The sequence below is a fragment of the Malaya genurostris genome, chromosome 1 (genome assembly GCF_030247185.1).
Source record: "Malaya genurostris strain Urasoe2022 chromosome 1, Malgen_1.1, whole genome shotgun sequence".
NCBI lineage: Eukaryota > Metazoa > Arthropoda > Insecta > Diptera > Culicidae > Malaya > Malaya genurostris.
Window position 1 is genome coordinate 109,420,631 of NC_080570.1, and position 24,064 is coordinate 109,444,694.

Consider the following 24,064-nt stretch of genomic DNA (forward strand, 5'->3'; position numbering starts at 1 on the left):
TTCAACGTGTCGACCACGTCAAGGACCTTGGTGTCGTCTTGGATGAAAAGCTTACATACGTTCGGCACTTCTTAACTACGATCGACAAAGCGAATCGTCAACTTGGATTCATGTTCAAGATATCGAGTGAGTCCCGTGATCCGCTATGTTTCAAGGCCTTGTATTGTTTCTTGGTTCGCTCGCTGCTTGAATTTGCTTCTGTTGTCTGGAGTCCCTATCAGGAAGTGTGGAGTGCACGTTTCGAAGCTGTGCAGCGCAGATTCGTCAGGTATGCACTGCGATACCTGCCATGGAGTGACCCACGTAACCTGCCACCGTACGCCGACCGCTGTCGTTTGCTGGGTCTCGACACCTTAACTGATAGAAGGAATGCATCAAATGCTACCTTTGTTGCTAAAATCTTGCTTGATGAGTACGATGTGCCAGACTTGCTGGCTCGAATCAACCTATATGCTCCTGCCCGCTCACTTCGACCGAGAACTCTACTGTTTGAGCCTCCACAGTTCAAGAACTACGCTGCAAATAGTTCTCTAGCTGCTTCAATTCGTCACTTCAACGAGGTCTCCGAGCACTTCGACTTCAATCGCACTCCTAACAGCTTCCGTCGGCGTTTCCTATCAGTCCGTCCGTACTTTTAATTTTATTACTTGACCACTATGTATTTATTCTTGTTATTTGTTCGTTTTTAGAATTCGACAGTTCCATTAAGACCATGTTGGTCAGATGGACGAAATTTAACAAAATAAAATAAATAAAATAAAATAAATAAAACCGTTTTCATGGCAACCCCCTTAAAATCAGTTTTTTTTATTCATAACTTCTTTCGAGTTATTTTTTTATGCATACTTTGTTTGGAATAATTGTAGAAAATGAAAAATCCCATATTTTTGTTGAATGTAGTGCACAGGTTTGATCTTTCCTGGCAAAGTTAACAACATTTTTCCTATTTTTTACTTAAGATAAAACCTTGCACCGAAGCGAAATGTGCAACTTTATGCAGCTGATTTTTACAAAATTTATAGGAAAAGATATGTCGAATACTATAAAAAAATCTAAGTGGAACTCGATGGAACTTTATTATGCATTTTCAAAGTTAGTTTTAGCTATTGAATTATGGTAACCCCCTTAAAACTAGTTTTCTAATCACAACTTTGTTTGGAATAATTGTAGGAAATATAAAATCCTATAATTTTGTAGAAGGTGATACATAGGTTTATTCTTTTCTGGAAAAGTTATACATCCTTTTACATTTTAAGATTTTAAGTATAAGTGAAACAAGGATACGCATTATTTTTTGCCGCTCAATTTTCTCAGAAATAACTTAGCCGATTTCAACAAATCTAGCCTCGTTTAAATGCTACTATTGGATCATCGATAGAGTTCGAAGATCAAATGACTTGAAAGCAATTACCTTTGATATCAATTTGTGAAGATCGGTGAAGCCAGTTTTGAAAAAAATGTGATATTTTTTTTGTATTTTTTTAAGATTAGTAACTGATGTTTTTAACACTCACCACCCTGTAGTTTATGGATCGGACTCGAATAAAAATTATTCGAGCCATCTCCGTGTTTCATATTGATAGCATAACCTTTCTATATGAGAAATACAAAGAATAAATTACTTTCTGGAACCTTGGTAAGAATAATACGTGAACGTTCAATATTGATTACCAGTAATAACAATAAACATAGTTGATCTTGCTTACGAAAGGAATTACAAGAATAGTGACTACCTAATTAATGCAGATTTAGAAGTCATAGTTTGAATGAAAGTGTCAGAAATGGATTACGTATGGTCACTACGCGGCTTGTGCAATCCTCGTAAGCTTTTCTGTCCGACTCCACGGTAGAGAGATTAGAAGATAACATCTGGTTTGCGATCGCCGCGTCGGTTTGGCGATACTAACCACGGCAAGAATTTACATTAATATGAATCTATCCTAGAAGATAGAGTCTTCCTCTCTCCTAGCAGCTCCTCTTCAGCATCGGATGAGATACTGACGATGGATCCAAGTTTTGCCTGTAGTTTTACGATTATGAATAAATTTGCATCGGCTAGATAACCAGCACTTATTATGCTACCGCAAGTAGTTGGACGCTGTCACTGTTTCGGCTACAGAACTCTAAGGAATTCAATTTCATCATAAATAAGCAGTTTGCTGTTTGTGGCGAACGTGGAAGATAGTGCAGTTCTTCATTTTGAATTAATGGTCAACCGGTCGCATTTTGTATTAATTTCTGCGGCATGTCGAGTAAAAGTTATGCATTCTCAGGGTAGTGTAAATGTCTTAACTCTGCGGATACTTGTGATGATATTGAAAATATTTTTCTTTATTTCAACTGAACAATATTATGGTTTGAAAATAGAATTTTTTGATGACTTTTTTCAATCGCTGTGTTTAGTACTGTACTGACCACACTTACCAACCTCATGGAAAAGAAATGAAATGCGCCCGCTGATCTTTCATCTATCGCAATGTTTGAATGTGACGAGAAGAATGCGACTATCAACCGGATCATCGGAACAGCAACTGTCACTGAAAGAGCACTGCAAACAACTCGCTGCCTCAGGGGGGAAGGGAAAAGAAGCTTTCTTTGCATAACAATTGGGATTTAGACTTGGAAATCAAGCGCGGAAAGAAAAGCAAATTCGTCGTTCGGATGCATTGCACGCTGATGACTCCTCAAAAGGCTCTGGCGGCGGTAAGCAAGCACATGAAAATAGCAAAAACATCCGCCCAGGTAGTTCTGAACCACTTCCACTTTTCCCGCGCTCTCTCTGCTGCGGTTCACCACGAAACAGTAGGACAACGGCAGCATCTTTGACAGAGTGCATTTCGACAGCCACTTTCTTTCGGAGGGGGAACGCGAAATTGTATTTACACAACCGTTTCCTACCTTCACACTACCTTGCCTCAATCTCGTTCAATCACAGACAAATCGAGAGAGAGAGAGAGAGAACAACGCCACCGGAAATAGGTTCGGTACATCCGATGCGCGTTTTTGGCCAAAGACACTCTGATAGTCGAGAACTACCGGTTGGTTGGTTGTTGGCTAATTTATGCCATTTTACGGTGCTGAAAGCGACCGCGGGGGAATTAATCTGCATTGCTCTCGCCTCCAGAGGATGCTTCCAGTTAGGTGTTGTGTACTCAGCCGGCATGGACGGGAAAGAAATCCCAAAGCGAAGGAATTTCCTAGTGGGCGACATTCGAATGTTTATTTAAATTTTAATTTGTAAAAACGAAGGTAGTTAATTTTTTATAATGACTGCTTGCTTTCATGTCGGTAAAAGGCAAGGGAAGAATTTGCTATTCAAATGTTTGTTCAGATGCACAACTGCCATTGGTTTTCATCAGCGTATGTTCGACAAAAAAGTGTGTTTTCTCCACCTTTACGGTGTAAGGTTTTCATTGGAATAAATTAGTCTGCTCTTTCTTTTTTATATGCTTTCAACTTTTGCTTCATGTTTTGAGCTATGCTTTTTTGCTAATTGTTTTCCAGTTGTTTCCGTGGTGTAGCGGTTATCACATCCGCCTAACACGCGGAAGGCCCCCGGTTCGATCCCGGGCGGAAACAGTATTTTTTGTTGTTAATTTTTTTGTGTTGAATAATGCCCGAAGACTGATAATGCCGAGCAGTTTACTGAAAAATGATAGCAGCTATGTATTGTTTGGTATTATATTTATACTTACTATAATGATGAAGCTACAAGCAATCCCTATATGTGCTTAAAATTTTATAATGCTGATGTCCCCCAAGGTTGTGAATATGAGAGCAATGTTACGATACTACATACGCAGCTGATTTGTAAGTGTAGCTGAAACTATAGCCCTTCGTTGAATAGCATCACTCGTGGTTCGAATATCGGTAATTTGGCATTAAAAATAGCTTGCTCTTCGCTAACCATTTTCTGTCATAATTTCTAACGTTAATAACTCAGTCATTTGTTGATGGATTGATATAATTTAACAAACAATCGATTAGGAAACTTTTAACTTAAACATGTATTGCAACGTCGTTTCAGTATTTAAATCGCATACTATTGAAAAAATTGTTAGAATCGACCTATGTTTTCATTCACCAATCCCAGTTGTCCAAAATGACGTCATTTTCTTGTTCGGCATAGGAGGCTGTGCGTGATGCATAAAACCACCGCATCGTTATGCGTAGTATGAAAAGAAATCTATAAATTTATGCTGTAAAACATTTCTTTGCCTAGATGATGCTTGCCTGTGAATGCAACAAGTAGCTCGTCCAGTGAGGTGATGACTGGATTGTATATGCGTTCGCTCACTGCATTGTCGCTTTTGCATTGTGTGTTGGTGCAATTTCCTGCTGTTTTCGGCACACCGTTTTTGCGTGAGTATCTTACATATCATCCAGCTTTTGAAGAACCGAATTAGCGTGGTAACTGGTTTCTTCTGAAATACCCCATGTATTTAGCAAATTTTGACATGAAAAATGTCTTACTCTTCATTATACGAGGCTGGGTGCAGCGATGTCAATCCTACGGATTTCTGTCTTTTCTTTTCGATTCTATTAACGCCATTAAGGTAGTAAGGGTTCCAAACGGCTGAACAATATTCCAGAGTAGAGCGAACGAGTGAACAGTATAGGGATTTCAAGCAGTAAACATCCGTACAATGCTTAGCCATTCTCATCACGAATCCAAGGCAGCGAGAAGCTTTAGCCACAACGCCAAGGTCCTTGATACACGTCGATCTACCAATCATGAATCGCTCAATAAAGTATTCGAATTTCGAAGGCATGATCGAGCATTTTTCTGAATTAACGGTCATGTGATTCAATTTGCACCAATCCAAAAATATTGGCATTTGTCGTTGAAGGAACGTCGCATCCTCTGAGCTGCGAATAACATGGTAGATCTCGAGGTCATCTGCAAAAGATATGCGCGGTCCTTCCAGAGAAAAAATTAACGTCGTTAAAGTACAGCCAGAAGATCAAAAGACCGAGATGGCTCCCCTGCGGAATTCCAGATGTTGCAACAAATTCTTCCGAAACACAATCGTCAATTTTAACCACAAGAAGACGATTCCTGAGATATGCTGGTGTCCATCGAAGGATGTTTGAACCAAAACCAAGACGATCCAATTGTGCTATTGTGATGGCATGGTTAATTTTATCGAAGGCGAGGGAAAGATCAGTTATGTTATGTGAATGTACGAGTATAAGTACACTTAAAACCAAATCTACGGATTTAACCTCTGGAAAAAGTCACATCACTGGCTGGGTGTCAATTTAGAAACTAAGAAAAAAGCAAAACTAACCGTGTAACCTATTTCTGTCATAATTTTGAGCGCTTATAACTCAGTCATTTGTTTATGGATTTATATAATTTAACTACCAATCGATTCGGAAACATTCAGCTTAAACTTATTAGGTAACGTCGTATAAGTATTTCAATTGCATACCATTGAAAAATTGGTTTGAAATGACCTATGTTTTCACGAGCCAATCACAGTCGCAGTCGATAATGTCATCCTCTCATCCGATTTGCGCAGCACAAAAGGGAATCTATTAATATATGCACGAAAACAATTCTGCTTTAATTTACTCATGGCTGCTAGCGAGGAAGGGTAAGTGGACGACAAAACTGAAAGTTCATTCACTCGCTGGATAGTTGCTTTTGTATGTGTGCGGTGTGTTGATACCGTATTCACTGGTATTGAACACAAGTTCGATGTTTATTTTGATTCTTCGATTTTTCGAACCTAAATTGAAGCGCTTGTATCTGTGTGATTTGTTGATGGATTTGTCTTATTTAACTTGATTCGAAATAATAAATTTGTCAACAGGTAGTGTGCATCCTGGAATTTCCATTCACATAAGAACAAAACGGTGACGCAAATAGATTCAGTATAAAGTTGTGTTATGATGATAATCATAGATAATTCGTTTTCATTAAATGTGGCTAAACACAATGAAATCCCCCAGACCCTATTATTGAACCAAACAATAATCGTGTAACCGAATTGGATCGTTAGAAATTGATTCAGTCTTATAAAGCATAGTATTTCGGTCTAATCTTGCTTCCAAGAATCTCATAGAAGGGATCCGGACAAAGTGCAGCAAAAACAATGCAATACAATAAAAATCGTTATGCAGTATCAATTTGAACAAGTTTTTGTCTCACCAGGAATAAAACGCTTCAAAAGATTCAGAACTTAGTACAAATAATTTACACAGACTCACCTATATAGAACTATTAGATGCAATAAAATATACTATCAAAGATAAGCTGATCTGCGATTTTACATGTATCATTTGAATTCTCGCTGAATTCGGATCACCGCCAGTTTCAGTTAAATGATCATACCAACAAGCGCCTTATCACTACAATGTTCGTTCATGTATTAATAAAATCAAGTTACAATATGAACAAAATAAGGAATTTAGTTGTGAATGAATTGGGTCCTAATATGCCAAAATGAAAATTTATGAAAGTAACAAAATATGTTCTGCGGACTGTGTCACATGTTTTCTTCCTTGTATTGCTGCCACAGTATTTTCAGACACTTTCCGAAGATTATCAACGCTCTTCAACGAAGGATCAATAAAATTACACTATTACTGTGTTTATTGATTGACGGTTATTCACATTTTGCACATTCACAATTTTTCTATCAAAATTTAGAAAATTCTTCTCTAATCGCTGTTTATAAAATGAATAAGTTTGTACGTTCTCGGTCTTGAAAATTATTATTATATAAAATTGTTTTATTTGTCCAAATTTATATCTTGAGGTTATTCGTATCCAAAATTGATCTTTTAAGCAACTTTGAAAGCATCATAACTGACTTTCATTTAAAGGATATTTTTCAAACATTTTCAAATGTAAAAATTTGTAGAATGCATCAAAATAGAGTAGAATCAATTTTTATGAAAGAATCTAACTGTCAATTCGATCATTCGCAAAAAATCTAAACACTAAAAGTAGAGTAAGTTTGTAATTTGTCATTGTTTAGTGTATCCACCATCATCTTCATTTCGTATTTATTATGGGTACTTTAGAATTATTTCATTTTTAATGTAATCGTGATCGGTCATGTCTTGCATACAACCGAGACGCAACTGGAGTAAATAGTAAATAATTGAATTTCATAATACATGGTCTATTAGCAATGAAAGAACCATGTTTAATTTGTGAATCACCAAAACCTTACAATAGAACTTGATTAGGTGCTTTCTTCATAATCATAATTACAAAAGTCGTCTGTAGAAAAGTACAGCATAACAGATCGGCTGAAAGTTCGTATCGTTTCTATGAGAGGGCGCCACTAGAATTAAATCCATACCATTTTCAGTTAGTACCAACCTTCAAAAGATACGTGTATAATTTTTTTTTTTTTCAAATAAAATTTTTATTAGGCTCATTTGCTTTAGCTTAACGTGGCCGATTGTCTTGTTGTTAGGGAGAGAGAAAGGGATGCCGTATTACGGGGCGGCATACTCCCCAGTTAGTAAGGGGACATAGGGAGGGTGGGACCTACACAGTATTGAATTGAAATTTGAATACATCATTGGTTTGTGGCATACATCTTTTAGACACATTTTGCGTTCGATGAATCTTCATGTTTTTCAGCTTGTAGCAATGAAGAGATTATTCTGGATTGGGATGCTTCGTTGGTGTGTTCTGACGTTGATGTGACGTTTTTGGGTAGCTTCCAGCAACTCAGTCAGTTCAAGGCAGGTGCATGTTCCGAAGCATCGTTTACACAGGCCATACTTCCAGCAACGTAAAGAAGAGTGCGGTAGAGCTGTAGACGAGAAAGAGATAGGGAGAGCACTAAATTTGAGCATTGATAGTTTTCAAGAAGTTATAGATGAGAGTCATATAAGGAAGATTTCGAGTTGCCAAGACGTCGCGGACTGGTACGAAGGGTGGTATACCTCGGGCCCGAAGGGAACCTATGAGTTGGGACCTGGCATCACAATACTCGACACATGTCCAAACAACATGTTCGATGTCATGATAACCCTCACCGCAAACGCAGACACCACTCTCAGCGAGCCCCACACGACGGAGATGCGCGCTGAACATATAATGATTAGACATGAGCCTTGACATTACACGAATAAAGTCTCGGCTCACGTCTAACCCCCGGAACCAAGCTTTCGTCGATACCTGTGGGATTATTGAGTGTAACCATCGTCCCAGAGTTCCACTATTCCATGTATTCTGCCAGCTAGCTAGAGTTTTCTGACGACAGTAACTGAAAAATTCATTGAAGCAGATTGGTCTTTCATAGATATCACCTTCTAGTGCGCCCACCTTGGCTAACGAGTCCGCCCTCTCATTGCCCCGTATGGAACAATGTGAGGGGACCCAAACCAAGGTAATCTGGTATGATTTTGCAGATAAAGCACTCAATTGTTCCCGTATTTTCCCCAGGAAATACGGTGAGTGCTTTCCAGGCTTCACTGAACGGAGAGCCTCAATGGAACTGAGACTGTCCGATACAATGAAGTAGTGATCTGTGGGCAGAGTGTCAATGATCTCAAGGGTATACTGAATTGCAGCTAGTTCTGCGACGTAAACTGAAGCTGGATCACTGAGTTTATAGGAAGCGGTGAAATTTACATTGAATATACCGAAGCCAGTGGACCCGTCTAGATATGATCCGTCAGTGTAAAACATTTTATTACAGTCGACTTCTTTAAATTTATTATTAAAAATTTTTGGGATCTCTTGAGGGCGTACAGGATCCGGGATTCCACAAATTTCTTCTTTCATGGATGTGTCGAAAAGCACAGTAGAATTAGAAGTATCCACAAAATGAACACGATTGGGAACAAACGAAGAAGGATTTATATTCTGAGCCATGTAGTCAAAATACAAGGACATAAAACGGGTTTGTGAATTAAGCTCGACGAGCTTTTCAAAGTTTTCTATCACCATCGGATTCAAAATGTCGCATCGGATTAGCAGTCGATATGAGAGATCCCAGAACCTGTTTTTCAACGGTAAGACGCCCGCCAGCACTCCAAGACTCATCGTATGGGTTGATTGCATGCAACCCAAGGCAATACGTAAACAACGATACTGAATTCTTTCCAGTTTAATGAAATGAATATTCGTAGCGGAGCGGAAACAGAAACATCCATATTCCATTACTGACAATATCGTCGTTTTGTACAACCTGATCAGGTCTCCTGGGTGAGAGCCCCACCAAGTTCCGGTTATTGTACGAAGGAAATTGATTCTCTGTAGGCATTTTCGTTTCAAATACCTAATGTGACATCCCCAGGTACCTTTGGAATCGAACCAGACCCCGAGATATTTAAATGTGAAAACCTGAGCTATGGTTTCACCCCCTAGTTGAAGCTGTAGTTGCGCAGGTTCTCGCTTCCTTGAAAATACAACCAGCTCAGTTTTCTCCGTAGAGAACTCGATACCCATTTAAAAAGCCCATGTCGACAAGTTGTCGAGGGTATCTTGCAATGGTCCTTGGAGATCGGCAGCTTTGGGTCCTATAATAGACACAACACTGCCGTCGGCAAGTTGTCTTAGCGTGCAAGATGTGTTGATACATTCATCAATGTTATTTACGTAAAAGTTGTATAAAAGGGGGCTTAAGCATGAGCCCTGAGGAAGACCCATGTAACTGAATCGCTTTGTCGTCAAATCACCATGCTCAAAATGCATGTGTTTCTCGGACAATAGATTATATAAAAAGTTGTTCAAAACTGGTGAAAGACCATGCTGATGCAACTTCTCAGATAGAACGTTAATGGAAACTGAATCGAATGCCCCCTTGATGTCGAGGAAAACTGATGCCATTTGTTCTTTACGAGCAAATGCCATTTGAATTTCTGTTGAGAGCAACGCTAGACAATCGTTCGTTCCTTTGCCCCTGCGGAACCCAAATTGTGTACCTGAAAGCAATCCATTTGTTTCGACCCAATTGTCTAGACGGAAGAGAATCATTTTCTCCAACAATTTCCGAATACAGGAAAGCATAGCAATCGGCCGATACGAATTGTGATCGGAGGCTGGTTTTCCAGGTTTTTGAATAGTAATAACTCTCACTTCTCTCCATTCGTGTGGGACAATATTACCCTCGAGGAACTTGTTGAATAAATTCAACAAGCGCCTTTTGGCAGAGTCGGGCAGATTTTTCAACAAGTTGAATTTAATTCTGTCTAACCCCGGGGCTCTATTGTTACACGACAAGAGCGCAAGTGAGAACTCTACCATCGAAAACGGTGTTTCGTTTGTATTCAATGTCGCGACGCGGGATATCTTCTGTTCCGGAACAGAATCAGGACATACTTTCTTAGCGAAATCAAATATCCAGCGGTTAGAATATTCCTCGCTTTCGTTCGCGTGATTTCGATTGCGCATGCGACGGGCCGTATTCCAAAGAGTGCTCATTGCTGTTTCTCTCGTTAATCCGTCAACAAACCTTCGCCAGTAACCGCGTTTCTTAGCTTTAATCAGACTTTTCATTTGAAATTCTAACGCCGCGTATTTCCGATAATTATCTGGAGTTCCGTTCCTTCTAAACGAGATGAAGGCTGAAGCTTTTTTCGTTTTCAGCTCTGAGCACTCTTTGTCCCACCATGGGTTGGGAGAACGCATACTAGTTTGCGCGCTAGGTACTCGTTTCGTCTGAGCTTGAATTGCGGTGTCAAGAATCAAGCCAGCCAAAAATGTATACTCTTCCTCCGGAGGAAGCTCCTGTGATGTTTCTAGTTTCTCAGACATCGAGCTCGCGTAACGTTTCCAATCAATGTTTCGTGTGAAATCGTACGAAACATTGATTGTTTCCGATGGTCTTCCACGGTTGGTGATAGAAACTATGATCGGCAAGTGATCGCTACCGTGAGGATCACAGATTACCTTCCACTTGCAATCTAACTGTAGCGAAGTCGAGCAAAGGGATAAATCCAGCGCACTTGGTTGTGCTGGCGGTCTAGGGTTCCGTGTCATTTCTCCCGTGTTTAGAATTGTCAAATTGAAGTTGTCACACAGATCTTGGATTAACGAAGAACGATTATCATCATATAAGCAGCCCCATCCTGTACCATGCGAGTTAAAGTCCCCTAAAACCAGCCGCGGTGAAGGAAGAAGTTCTATGATGTCTGCAAGCCGACGATGCCCTATCGAGACTCTGGGAGGAATGTAGATAGAAGCTATACATAGATCTTTGCCTTTAATATTAATTTGGCAAGCAACAACTTCAATTCCCGGTGTCGAGGGGAGGTTAATACGATAAAATGAATAGCACTTTTTAATCCCTAAAAGTACCCCTCCATAAGAGTCTTCTCGGTCCAGGCGGATTATGTTAAAATTATGGAAGTCGAGGTTGATGTTAGAAGTAAGCCAAGTTTCACTCAAGGAGAATACATCGCAATTATGAGTATGTATTAAGTGTTTGAAAGAATCAAGTTTTGGGATGATACTTCTGCAATTCCACTGAAGCACAATGATCATATCTTCGATTCTCAGTGGTAAATTATCCATCAAAAGATACGATCGCTGCAAGGAGGGGCCATTGTTCAGTCAACTGTTTTAAAAATGTCCTTACTGTTGGCAGTAGAGCAGTTAGGAAGCTTTTCAGAGGATCAGTAATATTGAAGGCTGTTAATATCCAGTCCACGATATCAGAAAATTTCAATAATCCAGCGTTTGTTGGATTTTCTGGTTGTGCTTTGGGGTCATTCGGGTTTTTTGATGCCCCAGGAAGTGCTGGGTACTCCTTATCATCCCTAAGTTTTTTGAACCCAGGAGGTGTTTGCTTCGGTTTTGAGTCAGCACTTTTTGTTTCCGTTTGGTTCTTTTGTGACGAAGAGGACAGTCTGAGGCCTTTACGAGGAAGCTTGGGAGAAGCCAGATTTTGTCTTTTCCTGCTTCCTTCAACCTGTGTGTAGGAAGGTCCTTCGCCTGGGTCGTCAGAGGTATCCTCTTCAACTGGCAAGATTGCAAACGGGTTCTCAGGGGTCGATGGAGTGGTTCTTTTTAAGATTTCCGCATAAGAACGTTTGGAACGTTCTTTCACGGATCGCTTCAATTTCTCCGCACGCTGTATGTACGTAGGGCACACCGAAAGATCATGAGGATTCTCCCCGCAGTAGCAACACTTTTCCACTGCTCTTCTGCAGAGATCGTCCTCATGGGCCTCTCCGCATTTGCCGCATCGCAGTTTGTTGCAACAATAGGTTGCCGTATGACCTAGCTGTTTGCAGCTTGTACAATGCATTACCCGCGGTACATACAGCCGAACAGGTAGACGAACTCCACTCACTACCAAATAATTTGGAAGTGCAGATCCGGCAAAAGTCACGCGAAATGAGTCCGATTGGTAAAATTTACCATCTATCGATTTGGAGTGCAATTGCTTGCACTCCAAAATTTTCACTGGTTGAAGGTCGGGGTTTTTGAAACGGCCTACCCCGTCCTTCATCAGATCTTCGATTGTCAGACTTTCGTCACGGACCACACCGTCGATCTCCACCACATGAGACGGGACGTACACGCGGTACTCCTTCGTGAACAACTCGCTGGTAGCAATCTCGTTTGCTTGCTTCAGGTCGGACACAACAACGCGTAACTTGTTTGGCGAAACCTTATCTATTGTTTTTATTGCCGAGAAATGTTTTTCCAGGTCCCGAGCAATATTTAAAACTCTGAGAGACTTTAATTTGGGCCGGAAGTATACCACCCACGGACCCCCCGAGCCATCGTCTTGGTAAACTTTTTGGCGAGCAGGCAATATCTTAGAGGGAGATGGAGGCATCGGAGAGGGAGATGGCATTGGAGAGGGAGATGGTATCGGAGGGGGAGATGGTATAGGAGGGGTAGATGGCATCTCGGAAGCAAACTCAGCCTCTAAATGTTCTTCGTTCATTCGTTCAGCTTCGCCCTCCTCCGAGACACCCCCACTGTCATCAATATTCATATTTAAAGTGCGGGAGTAAAGAAGTCTCCCGCACTTGAAATGAGAAAGAAAGAAATAAATCCTTCACTCCTTCGTTGTGCTTCAGCGTGACCTTGACTCAGGATTTGGCTGCTGCGATGCGGGTAGCAAACAATAGAAATAACTGCTGCCCGAGGATAGCACAATAGCGTCTACTGTCGATACCGATACAAAACCGGTGCACAGACAGAACTCACTTGCGGGGATGCTACTTTTTATCACTTTTATTTAATGCCTATACTACAGCCTCTGCTGTGATAGGCACCTTCGTCTTACCGATGTCGATTGTTAAAAAAACGCGTGTGCTCACTTCGAACATTCGGTTACGAATGACGTGTATAAATTTGACAGCTGTCTGATTATTAGTTTGTGAGATATTGCATTTTGAGTGAAGCTACTTTTGTTATTGTGAAAAAAAAAATGAAAAAAAAAAGGAATTTCGTGTGTTGATGAAACACTACTTTTTGTTGAAAAAAAGTGGCGCCGATACCAAAAAATGGCTTGGTGAGTGTTATCCAGACTCTGCACCGGGCGAAGTGGTTTGCAAAATTTCGTACTGGTCATATGAGCACCGAAGACGATGAACGCAGTGGACGTCCAAAAGAGGCTGTTACCGATGAAAACGTGAAAAAAATCCACAAAATGATTTTCAATGACCATAAAGTGAAGTTGATCGAAATAGCTGACACCCTAAAGATATCAAAGGAACGTGTTGGACATATTATTCACGAATATTTGGATATGAGAAAGCTTTGTGCAAAATGGGTGCCGCGTGAGCTCACAATCGATCAAAAACAACTACGAATTGATGATTCTGAGCAGTGTTTGGAGCTGTTATATCGAAATAAAACCGATTTTTTTCGTCGATATATAACAATGGACGAAACATGGCTCCATCACTTCACTCCGGAGTCCAATCGACAGTCAGCTGAGTGGACTGCACGCGATGAACCGAACCCAAAGCGTGGGAAGACTCTACAATCGGCCGGTAAGGTTATGGCGTCTGTATTTTGGGATTCGCATGGTATAATTTTCATCGACTACCTTGAAAAGGGAAAAACCATCAACAGTGACTATTATATAGCGTTATTAGAGTGTTTGAAGGACGAAATTTCAAAAAAACGGCCTCATTTGAAGAATAAAAAAGTTTTGTTTCATCAAGACAATGCACCGTGTCACAAGTCGATGAAAACCATGCTGAAATTGAACGAATTGGGCTTCGAATTGCTCCCTCATCCACCGTATTCTCCAGATTTGGCCCCCAGTGACTTTTTCCTGTTCTCAGACCTCAAGAGTATGCTCGCTGGTAAAAAATTTAGAAGCAATGAAGAGGAAAACGCTGAAACTGAGCCCTATTTTGAGGCAAAGGACAAATCGTACTACAAAAATGGTATCGCAAAGTTGGAAGATCGCTATAATCGCTGTATCGCCTCTGATGGCAATTATGTTGAATAATAAAAACGAATTTTGGCAAAAAAAATGTGTGTTTCTATTAAACGATACGAACTTTTCAGCCGAACTGTTAGAGTGAGGTGGTATCTTTTAAACTCCGTATAGAACATATCGCAATATTATCATAGGCTAATCGCTGTGGGCAGCCGGCTACCGAGTTCAATAATTTTTGCTATCGATTATTGCGAAGCAAACCGGACATATCGAAATTATTCTATGAGAGCAACGTAGAACCATCAACTCCGAATGGTAGGTAAGCATTTGACTGCAGTTTTTGGAAAAATGGGAAAAACCGTATCGCCAAAGAATAATTGTTCATTACGAACTCTCACACATTGCGTTAGATGAATGACCCTTTAAACGTTCCAAACATCGAATGTCTTTGTTATTCGCACATGCCAAAAAATAATTGCTTGAAGAAACGGTCGATGGTTCAAAACGCATGTTTAAAAGATACCTTCATCGGAGTGAGAAAAGTGTTGTAGAAAATGGTTCGATCGCATGCAAAAGTTTATTGATCATCATTGATCATACTTAAAAAAAACAATGAAGCCAATTTGGATAACAATCCTTGGTTATTCATGGCTTATCTCGAAACTGATCAAGTACCCCTTGCATCTCAATAACAACTACTGATCGACTGTATCTATTCGTGTCCTTTTCAGGACAACAAAATTATTCCAAAGAATTGAGATTATATTTCTCAATCAAGTTGTAAATTTCACAGCAGAGATTTATGGAATTTACAAGTGACTCATGACTCAGTTCATAAAGAATGACGTAAATCTATTCCAAACATACCCAGTCTTTTGCGCAGTAACGTTAAATAACATGTTTCAAAATGTAAAACTAAATCAATATGCATTAAGGAGTGTATCGATAAGTAGTTAGCAACATTCAAGCAGTTATTACTCTGAAGTAGCTTAATTTTTTGCAACGTGTTTTGCGGTGACATGTTTGTATACAGCTGCGCAATCGATTGGTTTCGGTACGGTTTATCGTTTCAATGATGAGTCGAATTGATCCGGAAACGCGAAAGAAAATTCTGCACACTTGCACAGAAAGTGGTGTCACGTACAACGAAATTGCAAAACGGGTGAAGGTGCACCACACCAGTGTCAAAAATATTATCGAGAAGTTCGGTAAGACTCTGTCCACGAAGGATTTGCCCCGACCCGGTAGGAAAACGGGTCCCAGCCAGCCCGGCCGGGACTTAAAAGTGGTACAGTGAGTACATCAGGAAAAACCCATCGGCGTCGACGCGGGATTTGGCCAAGCAGTTCAACAGCAGCATCGGGATGATTCAACGGATCAAAGTTCAGAACTCCCTGAAAACGTACAAGAAACAGAAGGTGCCGAAAAAGTCTCTGGTACAGTCAGTTCAGGCCAAAACAACAGCGCAAAAACTGTATAACCGGATTCTACAGAATAAAGACGGATGCATCCTGATCGACGACGAAACCTACGCCAAGGAAGACTCTCGAGCGCTGCCCGGACCGCAATATTATACGAAATCGGCGATGGAAAAGTTTGGGCAGAAGGTGTTGGTCTGGCATGCAATTTGTATCTGTGGTTTGCGATCGTCGATTTTCTTCACGAAGGGCACAAGGTGTACGAGGAAGAATGTTTGAAGAAGAGAATGCTGTCACTGTACAGAAAGCATAAGGCTCCTCCTCTCTTCTGGCCGGATTTGGCTTCAGCCGACTACGCCAAGTCCGTTCTACAGTGAATGTCAAAAAATAATGTACAATTCGTGGAAAAGGACATCAACCCACCGAACTGCCCGGATCTTCGGCCAATTGAAAGATATCGGGCAGTTGTCAAGCGGCACTTTCGGAAGGAAGATACAGTATCCCAAAACATGCAGGAGTTAAAAAAACTGGACAGCTGCCACCAGGAAAGTCACAAAAGTAACTGTGCAGAATTTAATGAAGAATGTAAAGTCCAAAGTGCGAGCGTTTCACAGAAACTAGGATTTTCTTCAATATAATCGGTAAAATGCATAAAAATGTAATTTTTCTACAATATATCGAAAACTGATGTCAAAATATGTTTTTTTTTCGCTTTTTTATTCAATAATCAATGTTGCTAACTACTTTTCGATACACTCCTTAGTAACTATGATGCTCCAATATGTCGGACTCAGAAGACATAAATTCACACGATTTTTAAGTGTGTATTTGTCACTAACGTTACTAAGCGGAATTACAAGATTGAAAATGATTTCGCTCTGTAACATCTACATTCATTGGGTCTTCCTGGGGAAATGTGATAACTATGAGTTAATCCAGAAATCGATGCGAACACTTCGAATGGGTCTAAAAGCCAATGAAAGATTCTCTTTGTTTACTTTCTCTGTAGATTATTTCTGTATCATTATACAAATGTCCGTAACTTATCCGGCAATTAAAAACTAGCCGCGTAACCTTTTGTCGTGAATACGACTTACTTTACTATGGGGTGCCTTTTGAAAATTTACCCTGAGAGAGTAAGTTTTTGATCGTGAATATCTCTTGTATCAAACAAATCAACACAATTTTTGCTACATGCCATCGGAAATATGATCACAATTTTATGATAAAATATTCAGTTGTGTGACATAATCTCAAATAATTCAAAATTAAACATTTATGAAATGGTAATTTGAAGGGGAAAAAGCTTACTTTTACCCCCAAGTTTATGCTAGGTGCACATAACCATTTTCTTAAGTTTACGTTTCGTCTTCGACTCATCAGTGCGTCAGCAGATTATGCTGACGCAAACCCCCGGATCAACATAATCCGCTGAGCAGACGTAAAGTTAATGCTATTTGCAAGACACTTTTTTTTGTACACATGAAGTGTAACGTCTAACCTGACGTCTCGAACGAAACAAGTAAGCCGAAACTTGTTTCGTTCGAGACGTCAGGTTAGACGTTACACTTCATGTGTACAAAAAAAGTGTCTTGCAAATAGCATTAACTTTACGTCTGCTCAGCGGATTATGTTGATCCGGGGGTTTGCGTCAGCATAATCTGCTGACGCATTTCTGAAATGTTTGGTATAAACGAGTATCAAAGAGGATCATTCATAAGGCGCGTTTGCCTTGCTCGTATTTTTAAAGCTCATAGCTCAGTGATCTGTGAAAGGATTTATATAATCTGACTACTGATGTGATATTACGAATTCTTTTACGATCCCAACACAAATAGTTTTCACTTCTGGCAACATTATTAGATAAGATAACAACCTAATTTTGTGTCGTTTAAGTATGCCCTAAGGCACCTTTGTTTAGTTTTTAAGTTTTTATTGTAGGTACATCGTATTTATACTAAGAGTACTGTTAAGCAAAAAAAAAAATACCTATAGTTACTGTACCCTAGTATTGGAAATAGACAAATTCGGTATCAGAAAAACATCAAATTTCAACTACATCCAATCAACGGTGTCTATTTTTCAACATGTTTCTAGTTTGGCAACGCTGAATCGCGAACGACCGAATATCGAACTGATGCCAAACATGCAGCGGTAGCACTAGCCGTCGCCGCGGTGGTCCGATACTGTTTTTGCATCATTGTTTCCTCCGCGCTGCCGGCCGCAATTGCCCACACATTTACCTATTCATGGCAGAGCCCACTGGGGGAGGTCAAAATAGTATACGGCCTTGAACCTTCACGTTCGACAAATTTAACACTTATCAAATTACTCCCCCGTGACAATATTATTTACTTCAGCCACCAGTATTTACAAACAAGCTCTTTTATATTTTGTTTTGGTTTCCTTTGCTTTCGCAGGCAAGCACCTCGTAGAACACACAACAAAAATGGCTTGTGTACTTTTCGAGGTTAGAACTTTTCCACCTCCACCAACGAAATCGAAGCAAGTTTCTCTACTTACGATTAGGTCCGGTTTTCGATTTTTGCGGCTGGGTAATCTTCCTGTTTCATAAATAAAATCCAATTGCACGGTACACCGATACAGCAATCACTTTTCGTCACAAGAAGCACTCATTTTGTTCTTCAATTATGATGAATTTTGGAATAAAAATTAGGCGCACAGATTTCCCTCGATTCGCGTACACAAAAATAATCGCGAAAAAGCGATTTTTCTGAACGCTGTGTTGATGTTGCGCACACACTGCAGGTCTCTTCTGTACACAAGCGTTAGAGTGAAAGAGATCGCAGATGTAGTACAACCGTTGAAAGAAAAGAAGAGCATCACTTTTCAGTCCTATGTGGCGGATTTTGACAGCAGTTTATCATAAACTGAACCTTGTACACGCTAATCTAATGTCACATACAAATTTAGTAAGCACCGATTATTATAACTGACAATGAAATGCACCCAAAGAAAAGATTAAAATTTGTTTTATCAATACTTTGTATACCTACACTCAGGCAAATTGAGTAGTGAGAATCATAAGGCAAATCCTATGATGCATCAAAAATCACCGAAATCACAATTTCATAAGATTAATATGAAAACTATACCTCTGCAATGTACATCTCATTTATCACTATTATAGTTTTCATACGAACAACTTACGAATTACACAATATATCAGCTGTTTTTCAAAGATGGGCGAATCTTACAAAAGTAAACAAATCGAGTTTCTCTCACCTACCAATAAAAGCTTCAAAATCCTATAATTTTGCCTAAAAATTCGGATTCTACAAAAATCTCAACCTTTGTAATACAAAGAACTATAATGGGCGAAACTGTCATTCCATTTGTTTACGTAAGTTTCGCCCTCCGCGTTCCATGACAAGAAACGGGGCGATACTTCAATTGCTAGTAAGGAAGGGAGAAACTTTTTTTTTCTTTATTTCAGATGGTTTCCGAGCCTTTTACCACTGGAAATAGTAAATGAGACGATTAAATTACTCACAGATTTGTCTTAGTCGCGAAAACCAGCCAACTTCATGAAAAATGCGCAAGGGCGTATCTTTATAATTCACACGGAAAGCATAAAAGTAAAGAAATCGAAAAAGGGCGAAACTCTTTTTATGTTGATTCATTCAGTGGATATAGATAGAAAGTGGTAAAATTTGCATCCCTTTTGAAGATAAACTAACAATTCATCGACTAATCATAAATTGATCTAAGAATATACGATAATTTCTAAATACGATTTGAAACCAAAATTGAAACATTCATCGATGTTTTTCTCCATTTACTGTCAATGTTAGATTCGCCGTTCTTTGAAAAACAGCTGATATGAGAGAATTTATGTTTGTCATAGAAATTTCGTGCAATGTTCCTAAAAAACTCGTATGAATTTCAAAGGTTTTTTATTGGAATTCCAATTTTCGTGACTTCATAAGACGGCCTTATGATTCGCATTCGATATTCTTGTGGCTAAAAACCATTCGAAATCATTATGAAATTCGCATTAATTATGGTTCCGGCTTTAGCGGTGTGTTAAATAAGAACGGCTGTTATATACTGCCCGACGTTTCGACCACTGGTTATGGTCTTTTTCAAGGGATAATATAACCAGTGGTCGAAACGTCGGGCAGTATATAACAGCCGTTCTTATTTAACAGACCGCTAAAGCCGAAACCATAATTAATGCAAATATTTGTACGGTCGTACTAATCATCTTTCAACAATTATGAAATTCCATATATTTTTTGCCTGAGTGTACACACATACAAACATTTCTCATACTCGGTACAGTAAAATACCGAGACAGTTCGTTTTGCTTGCATTTTGCTCATTATTTTGTACAAATTATTATGTTTTCCAAGATTCGTTAAATAGATCCAATCAAAAGTTTGCAATTATATATATTCTTTCAAGAAAAAGGCTCCTCTTCCTTTGGAAAAGTAAACGATTGTGGTAAAAATCGATATATCCCAAGTGTTACACAAAATATACAAATCACAAAATAAAAAAAACCTTATTTTATCCACCATGTTTTCAAAAATACAACTAGAAGATTCTGTCAAGAATTTCTTTTCTAATTTGAATAAAATTACAAACTTTCTATGGATATAAACTAAAATAACCTTTTAAATTTGCAAACAGTTATGTCAAGTTAATAAGAGTGTCTCTTTATTTTGCATCGTCGCACTAGATGACGGTTTGAAAATTTAAACTCACTTTACCCTATAGTTTCGGAACCGGAAGTCGGATCCGGATGAAATTTATCAGCAACCTATGAGACTATGAGATCTTTTATTTTAATCCTACACAGCAAAAATTATGAAATTTATAGGTGACACAAATCCCCATATGACACAATTCATAAGAAGTTAATCCGTGAAACGACTGAATTTCACATAAATTATATAAATTTATGTCGAACATACCCCGCCTTTCAAGCAAACGTGTAAATTTACATGTTTTAACTCTTGAAAATATGTCAGAATGCATTAAATATAAGCTAGATTTACTGTTAAATTGAGTAGTTTTTGACGCTCATATATGTCGGTCTCAGAAGATGTACATTTACACGATTTTTTTAGGGGTGTAGGTTTGTGAAAATCGGTCTAGCCATCTGCCCGAAAAATGAATGACATTATTTGACACATCCTACACATGCTCTATACAAAAAGTTTCAGTCATTTTCAGATTCGATTTAATGATTTTTTTATTCCGTTGCACTATAATTTCTTATCATTTTCATATACAGATTTTCAATACAGAATATTGATCTCCCGATACAGATTTACAGATTTATCTTCTGAAAATATAGATTTAAATGTGGCAACTCTGCACGCTATAGAAAATTGTACAAAACACGCTGCGAACGGAGAAAAGGCGGTGGTGTTTTCGTCTTCCGTACCAGCACGAATCGATGCGTACTGGTTTTACATCTTCTTTTAATATGACGGTTTGAGAATTTTAATACTCTTCGCCATATAATTTCGGCACCGGAAGTCGGGTTTGGCTGAAATTGCACAGTATATTTAAATACAATGAGAACTTTAATTCAAATTAAGATTTGTGGATTTTTTGGAATTTTTTTTATTATTATCGGTGCTTTTGGAATAGGAAACCGATAACTAGTAGTCCCAAAGTAGGTTTATATATCCATCAACTAACTTGTCCGGCTGCTCGGCCATCCATGGAAGTTGACCATCAATGTTAACTTCCCTCTCTGAGCAGCCTAGATAGCCGTGTAGTGTCGGTAGCGGTTTCCCAACTGCTAAGAATAACGCTACGGTCCACCTGTACCGGTGGTATAAATCCACCAAACAGGTAAGCCGTGTGGCATCCGGCGGAATTATTTTTTACCAAGAATTGATCCACTGGTTTCCTATTCCATGTCGTAAAAGGCCACAAAAATAGGAACTCCTAAGTCAAGGTGTATTTCCGTGCCGATGGCTGAATGGCTGCAGGAGGTTAAACATTGCAGTCGTGAACGGAATATCTTGGGTTTTTCCCTTACTGGATACACGCAATGCTTAGCAATCAACTTCTTTGATCATCGCTTCGGCAGGCCAGAGATTAGAAAGCTGAGTGTCTGTGGGTGTCCTCAAGGTGGTGTACTATCCCCACTTTTATGGAACCTAGTCGCTGATAGTTTGTTAAGGAAACTTAATAACCTTGGATTTCCGACTTATGGTTTTGCCGACGATTATCATATATTGATGACCGGTATAAGCATTAACACTCTCTTTGATTTAATGCAGCAAGCCCTGCGATCTGTTGAACAATGGTGTTGTCAGGTTTGGATTATCTGTAAATCCGGGCAAAACATCAATGGTGCTTTTCACTCATCGTAGGATAATTACAGGAGCTCGTCCGTTGCAGTTCTTTGGTTCAGGGGTCACTGTGGTCGATCAAGTTAAATACGTCGGGGTTATTCTTGACTCAAAACTGAATTGGTCTGCTCACATTGATTTCAGGATTAAAAAAGCTTGCATGGCTTTCGGCCAATGCAGACGAGCTTTTGGAAAATCATGGGGACTCAAACCCAGATATATTCATTGGATCTACACAACTATCGTTAGACCAATTTTAGCATATGGATGTCTTGTATGGTGGCAGAAAGGAGAAGTCGCGACAGTTCAGTCAAAGCTAAATCATCTCCAAAGGATGGTCCTAATGGCGATGACAGGAGCATTCACGACAACTCCTACTGCTGCTCTAGAGGCGCTACTGTGCATTAAACCACTACATGTGTTCCTAAAACAAGAAGCATTATCTTGTGCATACCGTCTTAGGGTTACAGGGCTTTGGAACAGTAACCCATTAGAATATGCTACCAGTCACACTCGCTTGTGGTCTCAAATGGTTCCGTGGGATGAGTATTTACTCGCTCCTAGTGACCTAACTCTCACATGCAGTTTTCCTTTTAAAACATTCAAAGTGAGCTATCCTCTTCGTTAGGAATGATTGTCTGGTTGTCTGGAACGACAACTTGATGAACACATAGTTTGTTTTACGGACGGTTCTCTGTTGAATGGTCGTGCTGGTGCTGGTATCTACTGTCGTGAAATAGGCTGGAGCAGTCTCATTCACTTGGTAGATACTGTACTGTGTTCCAAGCAGAAATCTACGCAATTCTGTGTGGAGTACAATCGGCACTTCAGCAGAGGATCTGTGGTAAACGTATTTATTTTTGTTCCGACAGTCAGGCAGCCTTAAAAGCACTCAGTTCGAATGACATGATCGCATGTCGAACTCAAATTGAAGACCTCAGCATTTCAAATGCTGTTTACTTCTTATGGGTACCCGGCCATTCTGGTATTACTGGAAATGAATGGGCTGATGAGTTGGCTAGAGCTGGTGCAACGAATGATATCGTTGGTCCTGAACCAGCTTTACCACTTTCAACTAGTTGGATAAAGCACAAGATACGTTCTTGGGCTGCATCCAAACATGCCAGCTACTGGCGCAGCTTGCAAACTTGCGCTCAGACAAAAGCATTTCTACCAGATTTAGATCTGAAAATGTCAAAGTGTCTACTGCATTTCTCCAAGTATCATTGATGTGTTCTGGTCAGAGCTCTGACTGGACATTGCAAACTCAATTATCACATGGCTACTATTCAACGTGCTGAGTATTATTCGTGTGATTTGTGTGAATGCGATTGTGGTACTTCATATCATCTGATATGTAACTGTCCCGCATTGACGCAGCTACGTATCCGGGTTTTTGGTTCTCCATACATGGTTGAGTCTGTGTATGCGGAGCTAAAATTGAAGGATATTCTCTCGTTTCTCACCCAATGTGGTAAGGAGCTATAGTCAGAAGGGTTCATCGTTCTTCCTGGAGTGAATGAATCCCTTCTGTATTCACCTTAAATAGGGTTTGGCAGATTGTTTGGCATCCTCTGGGGGGTACCGAATTTACTTCTGCTCGTACATACTGCGAGTCGTTCTGCATTCTTCCGGGAGTGCAGAATGGTGTCGCTTTTGTAAGATCTCTAAATCCTCTCGGGGGTTGGAGGTTTTATTAACAGCAGACTGTTCGGGACCTCGTAGAGGTTCAGAATTTCCTTCTGCTTCCACTAAATGTGATCCTCAGCAGATTGTTCAGCATCCCTTATGGGTGCAGAATTTACTTCTGCTTTTATGTGTTTTTGTGTCGTCAATTTTTCCCATCCTCCTAGTCCAACCCTTACCATTTCCTTTCAATCCTTCCCTCTTATATATCGGGAAAATGATGTTAAAAACAAATTGATGGCAAGGCACAAATCTCCAAATATCAAGGGGAACGTGCCATTTGAGCCAATTT

At 39.7% G+C, this 24,064-nt stretch overlaps 1 protein-coding gene and 1 non-coding gene across 3 annotated transcripts in view; one reads left to right on the forward strand and one right to left on the reverse strand.

Annotated features, from left to right (window-relative positions):
* LOC131425389 (mitochondrial protein C2orf69 homolog) overlaps positions 1-18,512 on the reverse strand; it is a 63,111-nt gene extending 44,599 nt beyond the window's left edge. For both annotated transcript variants that reach the window (XR_009228985.1, XM_058587231.1), the window contains exon 1: positions 18,272-18,512. The gene's annotated coding sequence lies outside the window, so the exon portion shown is untranslated. The remainder of the gene's footprint in view (positions 1-18,271) is intronic.
* On the forward strand, positions 3,507-3,579 carry Trnav-aac (transfer RNA valine (anticodon AAC)). Its single transcript has one exon. It is a non-coding gene; the product is annotated as a tRNA-Val (tRNA).
* Positions 18,513-24,064: the final 5,552 nt, after the last annotated feature.